General features: G+C 44.3%; 1 protein-coding gene across 2 annotated transcripts in view; it reads left to right on the forward strand.

Annotated features, from left to right (window-relative positions):
* Nucleotides 1-19,627, forward strand: part of LOC125450829 (xanthine dehydrogenase-like) — a 217,017-nt gene that overhangs the window by 36,900 nt on the left and 160,490 nt on the right. Inside the window, exon 1 of one of the 2 annotated variants that reach the window (XM_048527123.2) lies at nucleotides 16,797-16,885. The exons of the other annotated variant lie outside the window; for it this stretch is intronic. The gene's annotated coding sequence lies outside the window, so the exon portion shown is untranslated. Of the gene's footprint in view, nucleotides 1-16,796; nucleotides 16,886-19,627 lie in introns of those variants that run through there. 2 annotated transcript variants of the gene reach the window in all.

Genomic DNA, 19,627 nt, shown 5'->3' on the forward strand with positions numbered 1-19,627 from the left:
GTCTGTCAGAATCCTCTCCAATAATTTACCCACCACAGAAGTAAGACTGACTGGTCTGTAATTCCCAGGATTATCCCTATTCCCTTTCTTGAACAAGGGAATAACATTTGCCACCCTCCCGTCATCTGGTACTACGTCAGTGGAGAGTGAGGGCACAAAGATCTTCGCCAAAGGCACAGCAATCTCTTCCCTCCTTCCCGTAGTAACCTTGGGTATATGCCATCTGGCCCAGGGGACTTCTATCCTAATGTTCTTCAAAATTTCTAGTACATCTTGCTCCCTAACATTAACCTGTTTGAGTATATCTGTCTGTTTCATGCTGTCCTCACAAACATCAATGTTCCTCTCACTGGTGTATACTGAAGCAAAGTATTCATTGAAGTCCTGCCCTACCTCTTCTGACTCCATGCACAAGTTCCCTCCCCTATCCCTGATTGGCACTACACTCAATCTAGCCATCTTCTTGTTCCTCACGTCAGTATAGAACACCTTGGGGATTTCCTTAATTCAACCCACCAAGGCTTTTTCATGCCTCCGTCTAGCTCTCCTGAGCCCATTCTTCAAATCCTTCCTGGCTATCTTCTAGCCCTCCAGAGTCTGATCCTTGCTTTCTCAACCTTAAGTAAGCTATCTTCTTCCTCTTGACTAGATGTTCCACATACCTTGTCATCCAAGGTTTCTTCACCTTACCACACTTTCCTTGCTTCAGTAGGACAAAACTGTCCAGTATTCATAGCAAGTGCTGCCTAAACAACCTCCACATTTCTGTGAGCAGAGATAATGGGAACTGCGGATGCTGGAGAATCCTAGGTAAAAAAGTGTGGAGCTGGATGAACACAGCAGGCCCAGCAGCATCTTAGGAGCACAAATGCTGACGTTTCAGGCCAAGACCCCTCATCAGAAAAGGGGGATGGGGAGAGGATTCTGAAATAAATAGGGAGAGAGGGGGAGGTAGACCGAAGATGGATAGAGGACAAGAGAGGTGGCGAGGAGAGTATAGGTGGGGAGATAGGGAGGGGATAATTCAGTCCAGGGAAGACGTACAGGTCAAGGGGGCAGGATGAGGTTAGTTGGTACGAAATGGAGGTGTGGCTTGAGGTGGGAGGAGGGATAGGTGAGAGGAAGAACAGGTTAGGGAGGTGGGGACAAGCTGGGCCTGTTTTGGGATGCAGTGGGTGGAGGGGAGATTTTGAAGCTTGTGAAATCCATATTGATACCATTGGGCTGCAGGGTTCCCAAGCGGAATATGAGTTGCTGTTCCTGCAACCTATGGGGGTGGCATCATTATGGCACTGCAGGAGGCCCAGGATGGACATGTCATCCAAGGAATGGGAGGGGGATTTAAAATGGTGCGGCAGAGGCGAAGGAATTGAGAATAGGGGATGGAATTTTTGCAGGAAGGTGGGTGGGAATACCTAGATTACACCCCGTCCCACCCACCTTCCTGCAAAAATTCCATCCCCTATTCCCAATTCCTTTGCCTCCGCCGCATCTGCTCCAAGGATGAGACATTCCACTCCCATACATCTCAGATGTCCTCGTTCTTCAAAGACCACAACTTCACCCCGCGGTGGACGTGAATGCCCTCGAGCGTGTCTCCCGCATTTCCTGCAACTCATCCCTCACACCCCGCCCCCGCAATAACTGCCAAAAGAGAATCCCCCTTATCCTCACATACCACCCCACCAACCTTCGGATACTACACATTATCCTCTGATACTTCCACCATCTACAATCTGATCCCACCACTAAAGACATTTTTCCATCCCCACCCTTGTCTGCCCTCCGGACAGACCACTCTCTCTGTGACTCCCTTGTTCGCTCCACACTCCCCTCCAACCCCACCACACCTGGCACTTTCCCTTGCAACCGCAGGAAGTGCTACACTTGCCCCCACACTTCCTCCCTCACCCCCATCCCAAGCCCCAAGATGACTTTCCACATCAAGCAGATGTTCACCTGCACATCTGCCAATGTGGTATACTGCATCTGCTGTACCAGGTGTGGCCTCCTCTACATTGGGGAAACCAAGCGGAGGCTTGGGGAACGCTTTACAGAATACCTCTGCTCGGTCCGCAATAAACAACTGCACCTCCCAGTCGCGAACCATTTTAACTCTCCATCCCATTCCTTGGACGAAATGTCCATTCTGGGCCTCCTGCAGTGCCATAATGATGCCGTAGGTTGCAGGAACAGCAACTCATATTCCGCTTGGGAACCCTGCAGCCCAATGGTATCAATGTGGATTTCACAAGCTTCAAATTCTCCCCTCGCCCCACTGCATCCCAAACCCAGCCCACCTTGTCCCCACCTCCACAACCTGTTCTTCCTCTCACCTACCCGCTCCTCCCACCTCAAGCCGCACCTCCATTTCCTACCTACTAACCTCATCCTGCCCCCTTGACCTGTCCACCCTCCCCGGACTGACCTATCCCTTCTCTACCTCCCCACCTATACTCACCTCTACAGGATCCAACCCCACCCCTTTAACTTACCTGTCTCCTCTCCACGTATCTTCTCCTCTATCCATCTTCGGTCTGCCTCACCCTCTCTCCCTATTTATTTCAGAATCGTCTCCCCATCCCGTTTTTCTGATGAAGGGTCTAGGCCCGAAACATCAGCTTTTGTGCTCCTAAAATGCTACTTGGCCTGCTGTGTTCATCCAGCTCCACACTTTGTTATCTCCACATTTTTGTCGTGCATTTCCCCAACAACATCTGCTCCTAATTTATGATCCACACTTCCTGCCTAATAGCATTATAATTCCCTTTCCACAAAGAACAAAAAAAATTACAGCACAGGAACAGGCCCTTTGGCCCTCCAAGCCTGCACCGATCCAGATCCTCTATCTAAACCTGTTGCCTAATTTCCAAGGATCTGTATCACTCTGCTCCCTGCCCATTCATGTATCTGTCTAGATACATCTTCAATGACGCTATCGCGTTCGCCTGTACCACCTCCGCTGACAACGCATTCCAGGCACCCACCACCCTCTCCGTAAAAAACTTTCCACACATATCTCCTTTAAACTTTTCCCTTCTCACCTTGAAATCATGACCCCTATTAATTGAGTCCCCAACTCGGGGGAAAAAGCTTCTTGCTATCCAACCTGTCTATACTTCTCATGATTTTGTAGACCTCAATCAGGTCCCCCTGAACCTTCATCTTTCTAATGTAAATAACCCTAATCTACTCAACCTCTCTTCACAGATAGCACCCTTCATACCAGGCAACATCCTGGTGAACCTCGTCTGCACCCTCTCCACAGGATCCATATACTTTTGGTAATGTGGCGACCAGAACTGTACACAGTACTCCAAATGTGGCCGAACCAAGGTCCTATACAACTGTAACATGACCTGCCAACTCTTGTACTCAATACCCCGTCTGATGAATGAAAGCATGCCGTATGCCTTCTTGACCACTATATCCACCTGCGTTGTCACTTTCAGGGTACAATGGACCTGAACACCCAGATCTTACTGTGCATTAATTTTCCCCAGGGCTTTTCCATTTACCATATAGTTTGCTCTTGAATTGGATCTTCCAAAATGCATCACCTCGCATTTGCCTGGATTGAACTCTCTGCCATTTGTCCGTCCAACTCTCCAATCTATCAATATTCTGCTGCATTCTCTGACAGTCCCCTTCACTATCTGCTACTCCACCAATCTTAGTGTCATCTGCAAACTTGCTAATCAAACCATCTATACCTGCCTCCAAATCATTTATGTATATCACAAACAGCAGTGGTCCCAATACAGATCCTGTGGAACACCACTGGTCATAGTTCTCCATTTTGAGAAACTCCCTTCCATCGCAACTCTCTGTCTTCTGTTGCCCAGCCAGTTCTCTATCCATCTAGCTAGTACACCCTAAAACTCATGCAACTTCACTTTCTCCATCAGTCTACCATGGGGAACCTTATCAAACGCCTTAGTGAAGTCCATGTATATGACATCCGCAGTCCTTCCCTCAACTATCAACTTTGTCACTTCCTCAAAGAATTCAATCAAGTTGGTAAGACATGAATTAAATACTTTTCCGTAGCATCTGCTCCTATGCCTCTGAAAGTGGCAACGCAGGTGGATATAGTGGTCAAGAAGGCATACGGCCTGCTTTCATTCATCAGACGGGGTATTGAATACAAGAGTTGGCAGGTCATGTTACAGTTGTATAGGACCTTGGTTCGGCCGCATTTGACTATAGTCAAGGTCAGGGAGTTGTGATCACTATTGCCAAACTGCTCTCCCACCGAGAGATCTGAAATCTGGCCTGGTTCTTTGCCCACCACCAAATCCAATATGGCCTTGCTTCTAGTCAGCCTATCTACATATTGAGTCAGGAATCCAATAAAGTGACTGCTCCTTTCCTGTTTCTGACTCACACCCATACTGACTCAGTAGACAAATCTTCCTTGATGATTTCCCTTTCTGCAGCTGTGATACCATCCCTGATTAGCAATGCCACTCCCCCAGCTCTTTTACCTCCCTCCCTATTTCGTTTGAAACATCTAAATGCCAGAACATCCAACAACCATTCCTGCCCCTATGATATCCAAGTCTCCGTAATGGCCACAACATCGTAGCTCCAAGTACTGATCCATGCTCTAAGTTCATCACCCTTATTCCTGACACTTCTTGCGTTAAAATAGATACACCTCAACTCGTCGCACTGACTGCAACTTTGCCGTGTCAACTGTCTGTCCTTCCTCACGGGCTCTCTGCATACTATATCTGCCTGTACACCAGCTACCCCATCCTCTGATCCATAGCTCCGATTCCCATTCTCTCCCAAAGGTGTCAGATCTCTTGGTGGGAGAGCTCTTGCAAACCTTCCACCCAGAATATTGGTGCCCCTCCAGTTCAGATGCAATCCGTCCTTCTTGTAGAGGTCCCACCTTCCCTAGAAGGTATCCCAGTGATCCACATATCTGAAGTCCTCCCTCCTGCACCAGCTCTGAAGCTACATGTTCAGCTGCACTTGTTCTCTATTCCTATCCTCACTAGCCCATGGCACTGGTAGTAATCCTGAGATTACTAATCTGCTCATTCTGCCTTTCAGCTTCCAGTCTAACTCCCTATATTCACTTTTCAGATCCTCATCCCTTTTCCTAGTTATTTCATTGGTGCCAATGTGTACCACGACTTCTGGCAGCGCCCCCTCATCAAGAATCCGAGACATCCCTGATCTGACACCCAGGAGGCAGCATACTAACTGGGAGTCTCGTTCGCGACCACAGGATCTGCTGCCTGTTCCCCTAACCATTGAATCTCCTATCACTATCAGCCTCCTATTCTCCTCCATTCCCTCCCGAGACACAGAGCCCCAGGCTCATCACCTGAGACCTGGCCACTGTGGCTTTCCCCTGGTAGGACCCCCTCCAACAGTATCCAAAATAGTATACATATTATTGAGAGGAATGGCCCCAGGGGATCCCTGCACTGTCTGCCTATTCCCTTTCTCCCTCCAGACGGTCACCCAGATACCTTTATCCTGTAACTTGGGTGTAACTACTTCCATGTATCTCCTCTCCATCACCCCCTCAGCCCAGCCACTTCCTGAATATATTAGATAGCAAGGTGTGGAGCTGGATGAACACAGCAGGCCAAGCAGCATCTTAGGAGCAGGAAAGTTGACGTTTCGGGCCTAGACCCTTCATCAGAAAAGGGGAATGGGGAGAGGGTTCTGAATAAATAGGGAGAGAGGGGGAGACGGATCGAAGATGGACAGAGGCCTATCTTCTACATAGAACATAGAACATTACAGCACAGTACAGGCCCTTCAGCCCTCGACGTTGTGCCGACCTGTCATACCGATCTCAAGCCCATCTAACCTACACTATTCCATGTACGTCCATATGCTTGTCCAATGACGACTTAAATGTACCTAAAGTTGGCGAATCTACTACCGTTGCAGGTAAAGCGTTCCATTCCCTTACTACTCTCTAAGTAAAGAAACTACCTCTGACATCTGTCCTATATCTTTCACCCCTCAATTTAAAGCTATGCCCCCTCGTACTCGCCGTCACCTTCCTAGGAAAAAGGCTCTCCCTATCCACCCTATCTAACCCTCTGATTATATATGTTTCAATTAAGTCACCTCTCAACCTTCTTCTCTCTAATGAAAACAGCCTCAAGTCCCTCAGCCTTTCCTCATAAGACCTTCCCTCCATACCAGGCAACATCCTAGTAAATCTCCTCTGCACCCTTTCCAAAGCTTCCACATCCTTCTTATAATGCGGTGACCAGAACTGTACACAATACTCCAAGTGCGGCCGCACCAGAGTTTTGTACAGCTTCACCATAACCTCTTGGTTCCGGAACTCGATCCCTCTATTAATAAAATCTAAAACACTGTATGCCTCTATCCATCTTTGATTCGCCTCCCCCTCTCTCCCTATTTATTTCAGATCCCCCTTCGCTTCCCCCATTTCTGATGAAGGGTCTCGGCCCGAAACATCAGCTTTCCTGCTCCTAAGATGCTGCTCAGCCTGCTGTGTTCATCCAGCTCCACACCTTGTTATCTTGGATTCTCCAGCCTCTGCAGTTCCTATAATGCCTGAATATGTTAGTTCACTTTCCCAGCGTCCCTGTCTCCATGTTTGCTCCTGCTCAGCCTTCGCTCCGCCTATTCATAAGGCAAGTATTTTGTACAGAAACCTTACCTTCCCAGCTGTCCCCTGGCTTACACTCTCACGATTCCTGCCACTGAAATAGAGATCGAGGAATCTGGAACTCACTGCCTGTAAAGGTGGCAAAAAAAACACCTCATATCATGAAGTATTTAGATGTTCATTTGCGATACAAAGACAGAGGAAGCTATAGGTCAAGGGTAGAAAAATGAGCCAAGAATAGTTAAGTGATTGTTTTTTGATGGGTGTGGATGTGATGGGCCAATAGATCTTTTTATATAGCTCCATATGAATCCATTGTAATAAAAGTGCAGTGTTGTTCTGAATTTATTCTTGAAAACAAGAATTAGTTACAACCATGTTGGAAAACCAGCATGTTCAAGACATTACACCTAATAAGAAATTAAAACGTCGTGCCCAGCATTGTTTTTATCTGATTGCTGTTTCATTTATCAGAGTTAACCTTGTGGCCTATGTAATCACATCATAGCAACAATCCCTTGGGTACTATACATTATGTGTGTCCAACTGTTATCAGCAATTTCAGATTGCTGTGAAGGCAGTTGACCATGTTGTACTTGCAGAACTAGTTCTGCCCATTATTTAAATTAGTATCCTGTTATACATTTTACAAAAGGCTAACTTTTAGCCCAACATCTAGTGGACTGGAGTACAATGTTGCTGAAGTTATGCTGCAGATACACAAATTTCTGGTTCACCCATGTTTTGCAGTACTGTCAGCAGTTCCGGGTACCACACACTAGGAAGGAGATTTTGGCTTTGCAGGGAGTACAATATAGGTTCACAAGAATGAAATCTGGACTTCAAGGGTTAAATTGTGAGGAGAGATGACACAAAGGCCTGTTTTCTTTGGAATTTAGAAGGTTAAGGGTGATCTGATGGAATTCCTCAAGGTATTAAAAAGAAAAGACAGGGAAGTTAAAGATAAACTATTTCCACTGGTTGGAGATTCTATAACTAGGGAAAATAGTCTGAAAATCAGGGCCGGACTGCCCAGGAAGATGTTGAGAAGCACATCTATAAACGCAGGTTAGGAGATGTTTGGACTGTCTTCCACAAACAGCAGTGGATGCTGGATCAGAAATTGAGAGGGCCCATAATTCAGAAGTATAAAATTATGAGACATGTAGATAGGGTAGATAAGAGACTTTTATCCCTGTTGAAAGGATCGATGACCGGGAGGCATAGATTTAAGGGGTTGGGTTTAGAGGAGAGATGATCAGTGATGTAGATGAGAATGTGGACGGGATGATAAGTAAGTTTGCAGATGACGTGAAGATTGGCCAGGTTTTTAACAGTCAGGAAGAAGTTATTAGGTTTCAAAAAGATGTAAACTGATTGGTCAGATGAGCAGATCAGTGGCAGTTGGCATTTAACCCTAATGTTTGTGAGGTAATGCATTTTGAAAGAAGTAAAAAGACAACAGAGTACTGAATGAATGGCAGAACATAAAGAAGCTTAGGGGAACAGAGGGATTTCTGGGTGCCTGTCCACAACTCCCTGAAGGCAACAGGGCAGGGTAATAATGAAGTTAAGAAGTTATATGGGACAATAAAATGTGAGGCTGGATGAACACAGCAGGCCAAGCAGCATCTCAGGAGCACAAAAGCTGACGTTTCGGGCCTAGACCCTTCATCAGAGAGGGGGATGGGGGGAGGGAACTGGAATAAATAGGGAGAGAGGGGGAGGCGGACCGAAGATGGAGAGTAAAGAAGATAGGTGGAGAGAGTGTAGGTGGGGAGGTAGGGAGGGGATAGGTCAGTCCAGGGAAGACGGACAGGTCAAGGAGGTGGGAAGAGGTGAGTAGGTAGCGGGGGGTGCGGCTTGGGGTGGGAGGAAGGGATGGGTGAGAGGAAGAACCGGTTAGGGTGGCAGAGACAGGTTGGACTGGTTTTGGGATGCAGTGGGTGGGGGGGAAGAGCTGGGCTGGTTGTGTGGTGCAGTGGGGGGAGGGGATGAACTGGGCTGGTTTAGGGATGCAGTAGGGGAAGGGGAAATTTTGAAACTGGTGAAGTCCACATTGATACCATATGGCTGCAGGGTTCCCAGGCGGAATATGAGTTGCTGTTCCTGCAACCTTCGGGTGGCATCATTGTGGCAGTGCAGGAGGCCCGTGATGGACATGTCATCTAGAGAATGGGAGGGGGAGTGGAAATGGTTTGCGACTGGGAGGTGCAGTTGTTTGTTGCGAACTGAGCGGAGGTGTTCTGCAAAGCGGTCCCCAAGCCTCCGCTTGGTTTCCCCAATGCGGAGGCTTGGGGACCGCTTTGCAGAACACCTCCGCTCAGTTCGCAACAAACAACTGCACCTCCCAGTCGCAAACCATTTCCACTCCCCCTCCCATTCTCTAGATGACATGTCCATCACGGGCCTCCTGCACTGCCACAATGATGCCACCCGAAGGTTGCAGGAACAGCAACTCATATTCCGCCTGGGAACCCTGCAGCCATATGGTATCAATGTGGACTTCACCAGTTTCAAAATCTCCCCTTCCCCTACTGCATCCCTAAACCAGCCCAGTTCATCCCCTCCCCCCACTGCACCACACAACCAGCCCAGTTCTTCCCCCCCACCCACTGCATCCCAAAACCAGTCCAACCTGTCTCTGCCACCCTAACCGGTTCTTCCTCTCACCCATCCCTTCCTCCCACCCCAAGCCGCACCCCCAGCTACCTACTCACCTCATCCCACCTCCTTGACCTGTCTGTCTTCCCTGGACTGACCTATCCCCTCCCTACCTCCCCACCTACACTCTCTCCACCTATCTTCTTTACTCTCCATCTTCGGTCCGCCTCCCCCTCTCTCCCTATTTATTCTAGTTCCCTCCCCCCATCCCCCTCTCTGATGAAGGGTCTAGGCCCGAAACGTCAGCTTTTGTGCTCCTGAGATGCTGCTTGGCCTGCTGTGTTCATCCAGCCTCACATTTTATTATCTTGGAATTCTCCAGCATCTGCAGTTCCCATTATCTCTGAAGTTATATGGGACATTTGCCTTTATCAGCCAAGGCATAGATTATGAGAGCAGGGATGTTATGTTGGAGCTGGAGCTGTTTGGCTTTCTTTGGAGTACTGAATGCTGTTCTGGTCACCACACAATAGGAAGGAAGTGTTTGCACTGGAGGGTGGTGCAGAGGCAATTCACCAGGATGCTGCCTCAGATGGTGCACTTTAACTGAGAACAGAGCTGGATAAGCTCAGTTGTGTTTTGTTTTAGAGCAGAAAGGTTGAAGAGGGGAGCTGTTAGAGGTGTATAAGAATATGAGGGGCATGGACAGGATGGATAGGGAACAGCTGTTACCCTTCATTGAAGAGTCAATAATAGGGGTTGCACTTTATAATGAAAGGCAGGAGATTGGAGGGAAATATTTTTCACCCAGAGAGATTAGGAGGTCTGGGATGTGCTGCCTAGCTAGTAACCTGACAACTACTTTAAAAAGTACTTGGATGAGGCCTTGAAGTGTCATAATATTCTGCAGAAGGACTTGGACAGGCTAGGCAGTGGGCAAACAAAGAGGCTGATGGAATACAATGTGGGAAAACGTGAGGTTTGGGAGAAAGAATGGAGAGGTAGACTATTTTCTAAATTGGAAAAGGCTTTGGAAAGTTGAAGTGCAAAGGGATTTGGGAGTCCAAGTTCAGGATTCCCCTTGGGTTAAAATGCAGGTCCAGTTGGTTGGTTGGAAAGGCAAATGTAACATTAGCATTCATTTCAAGAGAACTAGAATAAAAGAGCAGAGATGTACTGCTGAGGCTATGCAAGGCTCTGGTCAGACTGCATTTGGAATATTTAGAGCAATTTGGGCTGTATATCAAAGGAAGGATGTGAGCATGTTGGAGGGGGTTTGAAGGAGGTTTACAAGATTGATTCAGGCGATGCAGGGTTTGCCATGAGGAGCAGTTGAGGACTTTGGTTCTGTGCTTGATGGAATTAAGAGGATGATGGTGGGGGGCTGCAGATTTAAACTTACAGAATGCTGACAGGCATTGGCAGAATGGATGTGGAAGAGATGTTCTGCACCACTCAGAGAGACTAGGTCCTGAGGGCACACCCTCAGTGTGAAGGCACTTCAGAACTGAAATGAAAAGGAATTTCCTCACCCAGAGGATGGTGAATCTGTGGAACTCATTGCTAGAGGGCTGTGGAGGCGAAGTCATTGAGTGTATTTAAGTCACAGATAGATAGGTTGTTGATTGGTAAGGGGATCAAGGGTTATGGGGAAAAGACAGAAGAAGGAGGTTGAGAAACATATCAGCCATGATTGAATAGTAGAGCAGACTTGATGGGCCCAACAGCCTGAATTTGCCCCTATATCTTCTGGTCTTATGGTCAAGGCTATGGGCCTAGTCATGGAAAGTGGGACTAGTGTAAATGTGTATTTTTGGTGGTAGAGACTTGAATGGCCAAACAGCCTCTTCTGTATGAATCTATGATTCTATACTGACTTTGTTGGGTCCAGACCTTCCTCGAGCTGAGCAGTTGCTTGGACTGCGGTAAGACATTATATCCATTTGTTAACTTTTTGCCCACTACGATATCACTTTGTAAATTGCCAAAATACTATCTCTAACACCTTGGGCTCTTGTCTTGTGACTTAACCACCTGTGAGGTACCTTGTTGAATGCCTTCTGGTTGTCCAAATACAACACATCTACTGGGTCCTCTCTATCCTTGTTTTTTTACAGAGATAAACAACATGGGTGTTATGGATGGAGGGAGAAGCTAAGCAGACACTTCTATGGCCTCTGTCCACAGGGTTCACTGAGCGATAACGCTTTTGGTCCCTGATCCCCCTTCTCTCTCATATTTTCTCTTGTTTGTAGGAGGTACAAAACGACTGGTTCACACTTAACAAATAGGTTGAATATTTCATAAGAACCATAGCTTACAGCTGATGAGGGAGAATAAACTGGCTTTCTTCTGGCTTGAGAGCTCCTAAGATGCGGCTTGGCCTGCTGTGTTCATCCAGCTCCACACTTTGTTATCTCGGATTCTCCAGCATCTGCAGTTCCCATTATCTCTGATAGAATTTTAACCTCACTGCGAAGCCTCTTCCAGGGATGCCAAAGCTTTTGTGCTCCTAAGATGCTGCTTGGCCTACTGTGTTCACTCATCTCTACACTTTGTTATCTCTTCTTCAGACTTTGAGGTGTTTTTACTGCAATGAGGACAGGTCCTTCCTTTCTGGAGGTCTGACTTTTTCTCAGCAAGCATGTGATACCTGTACCACTTGCAAACTTTAAATATATGCCTACTCTATACACGTTCAACTCTGAGTTTGTGGTGGAACGGGGTAATTTTTGAGATTGCTGTCCTTTTACACTAAGATCTGTTACAATTTGTCACTTTAGAACTGCATTCCATCTCGTTCTTCCCGACACACCTTGCCTCACTCTTGTGTATTGGAATTTTATGCCTGGCCCTTTTTTAAATGTTCTGTACTTTTCACTTATGGTTTTCGGAGGTTTCTTCCACACCAGGCACTGTCCTCACTCTTGTGTATTGGAATTTTATGCCTGGCCCTTTTTTAAATGTTGTGTACTTTTCACTTATGGTTTTCGGAGGTTTCTTCCACACCAGGCACTGTCTGCAAGAGGGTTTTTTTTCATTTTGTTGAGAAGATGTGCTTATCTTTGCCAACATTCATTTACATTTCAAATACAGGCTGAGTTGTTTAGTTGTGTTTTTCAAATGGAGCAAGAAAAGTAACATTCAGAGACTCAATACTTTAATTTAAATGGAAATAGCTGACTCTGCGCTGGATAGTGACTAATAAGCTCGTCCCCTTCTCCATATTTTCATTTTCTTTTGTGTTTAGATTTTAAATGATTTCTCCAAAAGACAATCTTTTATGTAAGGTATTTGTAAGATTCATTTGCTATTTAATTTCTTTCACTATCTCACTTCAGTTTTCTTGGTATTTCATACTTGCATAATTGGAGTTCACGCTGGCCGTGAAATATTTACATTTTTCTCATTTAATAACATTTCAAAATAGTTTTTGATTCCATGACTCTATCCAAAAATTTGCAGCAATCTCATTTTTGTTTCAAGAATTTCTCTATCAGTCCGAATTCTTTTTCGTTTTGAGTTTGAGCCTATCTCTTCGGTCTGCTTCCATTTAAATTAACATTTTTATATTGTTTCCATAATTTCCTAATGCTGTGGGATCTTCTGTTTAATTTGTAACTTTTATTTCCGTCATTTCTTTTTGTAAACTATTTCTAATTTTAATTTAAAAAATAATTTTTATAAAAATAATACCTTTAAATATTAAAATATATCAAAATATTTTGCAGGAAGGTTAGAAAGCAAAGACGAATGCCAATGAACTTAAGATGATAATAGGGCAGATAGTCATAGGTACATCTTTGAATCATGAAATGGAGACAGGACATTTGCCCAATTGTGCTTGTACCAACTCTCTGCAAGAACAATTCAGCTAGTTCACTCCCCTATCTTTTCCCCACAACCTTGCAAATCTTCTCATTTGGAAAAATATTTAATTTTTTTATAACCATTGCTTGGGAGCATGGTCGAGGCATTGCATTCCAAACCTTTCTGCCAATGGACAAGGACAAATAGGGAAGGGCAATAAATGTCGGTCAGCCAGTAACGCCCACATCCACCATGTCAATTTAAAAAAAGAACAATTTCTCCTGATCTACTCTGTCCAGGCTAATATCTATTTAAGATCTGTGTCAAATACCCTTTCAATTTCTTTCTTCTCCAAGGTTAAGAACCCTAGCTTCTTCAATCTCTCCTTATAGCTAAAGACAGTCAAGACTGGAACTATTTCCATTAATCTCTTCTGCATCCTCTCTATTGAGAGAACGTAAGAGGGAAACAAAGGAAATGATGCACATTTGGGCCAAGAGCATTTATCAAGTCTTGGGCAAAGGAGAACAGCATCATTAGCAGCTGAACAGATGATTTAAACATGAGCAACAAAGAAGTCTACAATCTCCTCAAACTTGTAGTTGGAATTAGAGGCAAGGGCAAGAAGTTTAACAAAATTGCAGTGAAAAAAAGCTGGAGATAAACTTTGCATTCTGAGATGATCCTGGAGTATTGAGTACTGAGACAATACAGCAGGCCCTGGCTGTGCTTTATGTGGTCCAGAAACATCTGGTGATGTTGACTAAACCAGTTGTTAACTGTATATATTCAGTATGCTGCCCTTGAATTTAGTGGACTTTGACAACAAATCAAACTTTAGTTCTTTTCCACAAATAAAAATAGGATTTCACATTCAGTCCAATTTAAACTGAGCTTTAGATTTAAAAGTGCGTCTGTATGTGAGTTAGGTAAGTTCAGTTAGTTGGACAGCTGGTTTGCAATGCAGGGTGAAGTCAAGAGTGAGGGTGCCATTCCTGCACTGGCTAAGTTTACTGGGAAGGACTCTATTTCTCAACTCTCCCCTTGCCTGAGGCATCGTCACCAGAGATAGTAGGAACTGCCGATGATGGAGAATCTGATATAACAAGGTGTAGAGCTGGATGAACACAGCAGGCCAAACAGCATCAGAGGAGCAGGAAAGTTGACGTTTTGGGTCAGGACCCTTCATAAGAAATGAAAGGGGGGAAGGGAGTTGGGAAATAAATTGAAAAAAGGGGCGGGGTTTGGGAAGATAGGTGGGATGGTGATAGGTGAATGCAGGTAGGGAGTGGTGGGGATTGGTCGGTGGGATGGATGGGGCGGAGAGGTGGGAGAGAAGATGGACAGATTGTGTCAGGTCAAGGAGGCGGGCTGAGAGGGAGGGTTGGACATGGGTGAGGCTGGGGGTGGGAAGATTTTAGAAGTAATGTAATCCATGTTTAGGTTATTGGGCCAAGGCTCCCATGGTGGTCTATGAGGTGTTGCTCCTCCAGTTTGCAGGTGGTGTCGTTATGGCACTGGAGGAGGCCCAGGATGGACAAGGTGAGACCAGGCGTAGACTCAGGGACCGTTTCGTGGAGTATCTGCATTCTGTATGCAATAAATGACCACACCTCCCACTCACCAACTAAATTAACTTCCCCTCCCACTCCCTGGGTGACATGTCCATCCTGGGCTTCCTCCAGTGTTACAATGACACCACCCACAAACTGGAGGAACATCACCTTTCTTTGCCACCTATCTCTCCCACCCATCCCATTGACCAATCCCCACCACTCCCTACCTGCACTCACCTATCACCATCCCACCTACCTTCCCCAGCCCCACCCCTCCTTTCTCTATTTATTTCCCAGCTCCCTTCCCCCTCCCCATTTCTGAAAAAGAGTACTGACCTGAAATGTCAGCTTTTCTGCTCCTCTAAAGCTGCCCGGCCTGCTATGTTCCTCCAGTGCCAAGCTGTGTTGTGTATTGTTCCAGGGTATTGTCTTCTGAATAATTTCAATTCTAACATGCATTTACCTCTGCTTAAATTATAAGGCATAAAACATTTGTTTGGAAGAAATCATACTTAAATCCTGCAAATCTTTTCCATGGTAATACATTTTGTCTGTCAGTGTAGATCTTCAGGTTCACTTTCCAGTTATATGTCAGATCACATGAAAATCTAAAACAAAAGTGATGTTAGTAATTATATGTGATCCAATATTGCCACATAATATTGAAATAATTCAGATAAAGTATGAAGTAGTTTGCTAGAAAGTTATAGAAGTTAAAATAACTTCTGGGCAGAGATAGAGGACTAAAATTGCTTATATCTAATCAAGTGCTGTTAATGTGTTCGAGTGAGAATTCAGCATTACCTGTTACCTCTAATTTTTAAATACACTGAAGCAACCGGGGTTACCATAGGTTTATTTAATTTGCAAACTTCCTGTTGATGCATGTATTAGTAGAGATGCAAGTTGGGCATTTGCTTGGTCTGGGGGAGACATATCCAACAGTGGGAAGGGCAAGCTGACATCACAGGCTTCAAAGTCAAACTGGGCATTCAGGAGCAGGTCAGTTACTATAGTATTTTTGACAGACTTGGAATCATTAAGGCCATGCCTCTACCTGATAGGCAGTTTATTTTTGTAACTCCAAAGACCTGAATGCTGATTTCGTTCTAGATTCCAGGTTGCTATGTGCAGAAATGGCGACCATGGAAATTTGATAGGGTAGTTACCTGCCAACCTCATCAGTCATTTATGCTATCAGTGCATCAAATAGCGTAGTCAAGCTTTGCTCCCATCAGATCCTACCAGAATTTCCAGTCAGCTCTTGTTGTATTTCGAGATCCGGGAATACTGATTTTTGCCTAATCTTTTGCTTGTTTTGCAGCATTATAATTGAGTTAATGAGTTAGTCCAAACTGTTGTGAAAATTCCAGACTAAATTTCCTAATTCATTGGCATTTTATGCTCCAATTAAACTACTAAAATACCCCATTATTTGGGAAATTTAGCTTTCTTTTAAAATTTAAGTAGCATTAACTAATGTTAGTTTAATATTTAGTCTCCAAAGGAAGAATGTAATGACAAAATCAATAATGCAGTGCTCCTAGAGATCTTTATTTGAAGAACTAGTGTTCTCAGTGTGTATTTTAAATTGGATGTAAATCAGTTATAATTCTTATATAGCTAATGTAGAAAAATATTCCTTGTGCTTCATAGAAGAATAGTCAGATGAAAGGGATGCTGACCAAAGAAGGGGTTTTCAGAAAAGATGACTAAAACTTTGGTCAAGGAGATTTAAGGAGGATTTTGAAGGAGGAGGAGAGGATAGTCAGTGAAATTTAGGGAGGGAATTCAAAACCATGGGTCAGACTAGTCAAAGTGTTGCTGCCAATTACGAGATAAAGTTTGGGAGGCGTGGAGAGAATGCACAAAAGATGATAGGAAAGCAGAAGTGAAAACATTAAATGCTAGAAATATTTCACAGACTGGGCAGTGATCCACTGAGTGGATGAACATTTCTGGTCAATGACCTTTCATTCAACTGGGAGAAGTTGAAACATAACAGTTTTTAAGCAAGTACAGGATCAGCTGAAAGCAGCGAGGAGCAAAGAACAAAAGATGGGCCTATGATAGGGTGGAAGACAGGAGAGACTAATGATTAATTCACTCAAAGGATGTGTGTGTCACTGGCTCAGCCAGCATTTATTACCCAGAGGGCAGATAAAAGGCAAACAGATTACTAAATCTGGAATAACGTGCAGCCCAGACCAGATTGACACCCATTTCGAGTGAATGTGAGCTGGGAACAGAAGGCCATCATGGACTGTCAAGGCCAAGATACCTGTATTTAACTCATGATGTGAGTTTGAATTGCAGCCTGTATTCATTTCCTTTATGTTTCCTTTTGCTGCCTCTCAATGAAATTCATGTTTGGACTGACCAGAACGCTGTTCTATATGTGATGTTTCCCTAATGGACAATAACAAGAAGAGGGTGACTACTGGGCATTGGCGAAACAGCAAGAGGGAATTAGACCATGTCATTAGGTGGAACATTTCTAAGGAAAAGTAAAGAGTACGGCAACAAGGGTGAGAGAATGGGGTTGTGTGTTTGAGGAAATGTCACCTGTGCTGGATATGAGCTCTGGGCAGTGTGACTGCTCTGCTATTATGTTCCTGGTGAGGGATATCACCAGACTGCCAACAGCTGCCTTTCAAAGATAGTGCGGGTGCAGTGTAACGGTGCATGGTAAGGTGGAGTAAGATTCAGACATAAAGAACTCCTCGGAGGACAGTAGGTAGTTTGAGGCACATTTGGTCAGAGAAAACGAGCAATCTTCCTGGTCCAGAAGAGAAGAATCACTTCAATAAACCTAACACTTAACCTAAAACTGTAAGACTCAACCTGATATGTCTTGAGAATAGGATTGTACAGCATATGGAGGCCATTCATCCTACCCAAGTCAGTGCTGGCTCTTTCATAAAACAATTCAATTAGTTTGACTTCCCTGGTCTTTCCCAGTAACCCAGTAATTTTCTCCTTCAAGTATTAATCCAATTCCCTTCTGAAGATTACAGTTGAATTTATACCCATCATGCTTCCAGACATCACCATATTGTGAGAAAAATGAAGAAAATTGTGCAGATCTTCAGAAAAGAAAATCGGCTAATTGATTTGCATCCAATAATTAACTTTCCTTTCCTGACTTGAGAAATGGTACCCATCATTACCTGAAGCAAAGTCACTTAAGGACTGTGCAAATAATCTTCCTCCTCCATCACAACATTGTAACTAAGGTACAAAACTCGATAGATGTGGTCATTGGGGATAGTGAACTCCATCACAACAGGCTTGAAGCACGTATCTGAATCAACTTTAATAAAAGTAAAATACTACAGATGCATTTTGAATTGACATCAAAAGAAGTAAAATAGGGACATATCATTTTTAGTTGATTATGCAGTCTAACAACAATAATGCAAGGGATGACTCAGACTGTGGTTATTTTCTGACAATGCTTCTTTTTAATGCACCTAATTTACAGATGCATATTTTTTAAAAGCTGTATGATCTGGTTAGCTTTGAAGAAATTCCTCTTTAAGACAGGCTGGAAAATCTCATTTGCACTTAAGAGGGAAGGCTATTGACCTCACAACTGCTGTGTGTTGTGACAGAGGTTAGAACTGGTTGTCAGACTATCTGCCAAAACAGATTATGATAGGACCTGCAAATGGCAACAGAATTATTACCCACCCTATGAAAGAAAATTGGTAACAGAGCTGAAACACTGAAGTTTTTGAAATTGGTGAAGTTCAAAGAGTTGGAGAGGATCAGGAGGCATAATTTCATTCCTGATATTCCTAAAATTAGGTTAAAGCTGAAATGTCCTTGTTCTGCATTCTCCCACCAGAGCAAATATTTTCTCCATATCTAGTCTATCAAATTTCTATTGTGATTATAAAGACTTCCATTACTTTGCTGATAATTGATAGTGGACTAATAGAACTTAGACTTGAATGTAGGAGAATGGTTGACTGGTGGGATGGTATACAGTGAAAAGATGGCCTGAGATTACTGGAGGGTATAGATGGGCTGGTCAGATGGACCGATTAGCAGTCAATAGAATTAAATCAAGGCAAGGGAACACATGATGAATGGTAGAACCCTGGGGAGTACCAAGGATGAGAGGGGCCTTGAAGTGCATGTCCATTGGTCTCTTAAGGTAGCAGGATAAAGTGCTTAAGAAAGCATATGGTTATACCTGCCTTTATTAGCCAAGGTATAGAGTTTAAGAGCAAGTAAATGCTGGAAATGTATAAAATGTTGTTTCGGCTACAGCTTGAGTGTTGTGTGCTGTTCTGGAATCCACATTATAGGAGACATGTGATTGCACTGCAGAGAGTGCAGAGGAGATTCCTCAAGATCAGTCCTGAGGACACAAAACGTTAACTCTGATTTTTTTTTCTTCGCAGGTGCTGCCAGACCCTGAGCTTTTCCAACAACTTCTGTTTTTGTTCCTGATTTACAGCGTCTGCAGTTCTTTTGGGTTTTATTTTGTTTTTATTTATTTTATTTAGGATGTTGTCTGGACTGGAGAACTTTAGTTGTGATCAGAGATTGGATAGACTGGCATTGTTTTCCTTAGAGCGGAGGAGATTGAGAGGGAACATGATTGAAATGTATAACATTATGAGGGGTATAGACAGGACTGACACCAAGAAATATTTCCTCTTTATGGAGGGATCAATGATGGGGGCATATTTCTCAGGGAAGGGGTAGAAGGTTGAGAGGGCATGATGAAAAATGTTTTCATCCAGTAGTGGGAGTCTCTCGTAAGATGTTTTTTATTCACTTGTGGGACATGGACATTGCTGGCTGGACCAAAATTTTTTGTCCTAGATGCCCTTGAGAAGGTGGTGGTGAGCTGCCATCTTGAGCTGCTGCAGTCCATGTGCTGGAGGTAGACTCTCAGTGGTGGAAGCAGAACAATCATAACACTGAAGAAGTATATGTGCTGCCAAGGCATACAAGACTATGGGCCAAGTGCTGGAAAATGGGATTACAATAGATAGGTCGTTGTTTTCGACTGGTGCAGGGTCAA

Source organism: Stegostoma tigrinum, chromosome 3 (assembly GCF_030684315.1).
Source record: "Stegostoma tigrinum isolate sSteTig4 chromosome 3, sSteTig4.hap1, whole genome shotgun sequence".
Taxonomy (NCBI): Eukaryota; Metazoa; Chordata; class Chondrichthyes; order Orectolobiformes; family Stegostomatidae; genus Stegostoma; species Stegostoma tigrinum.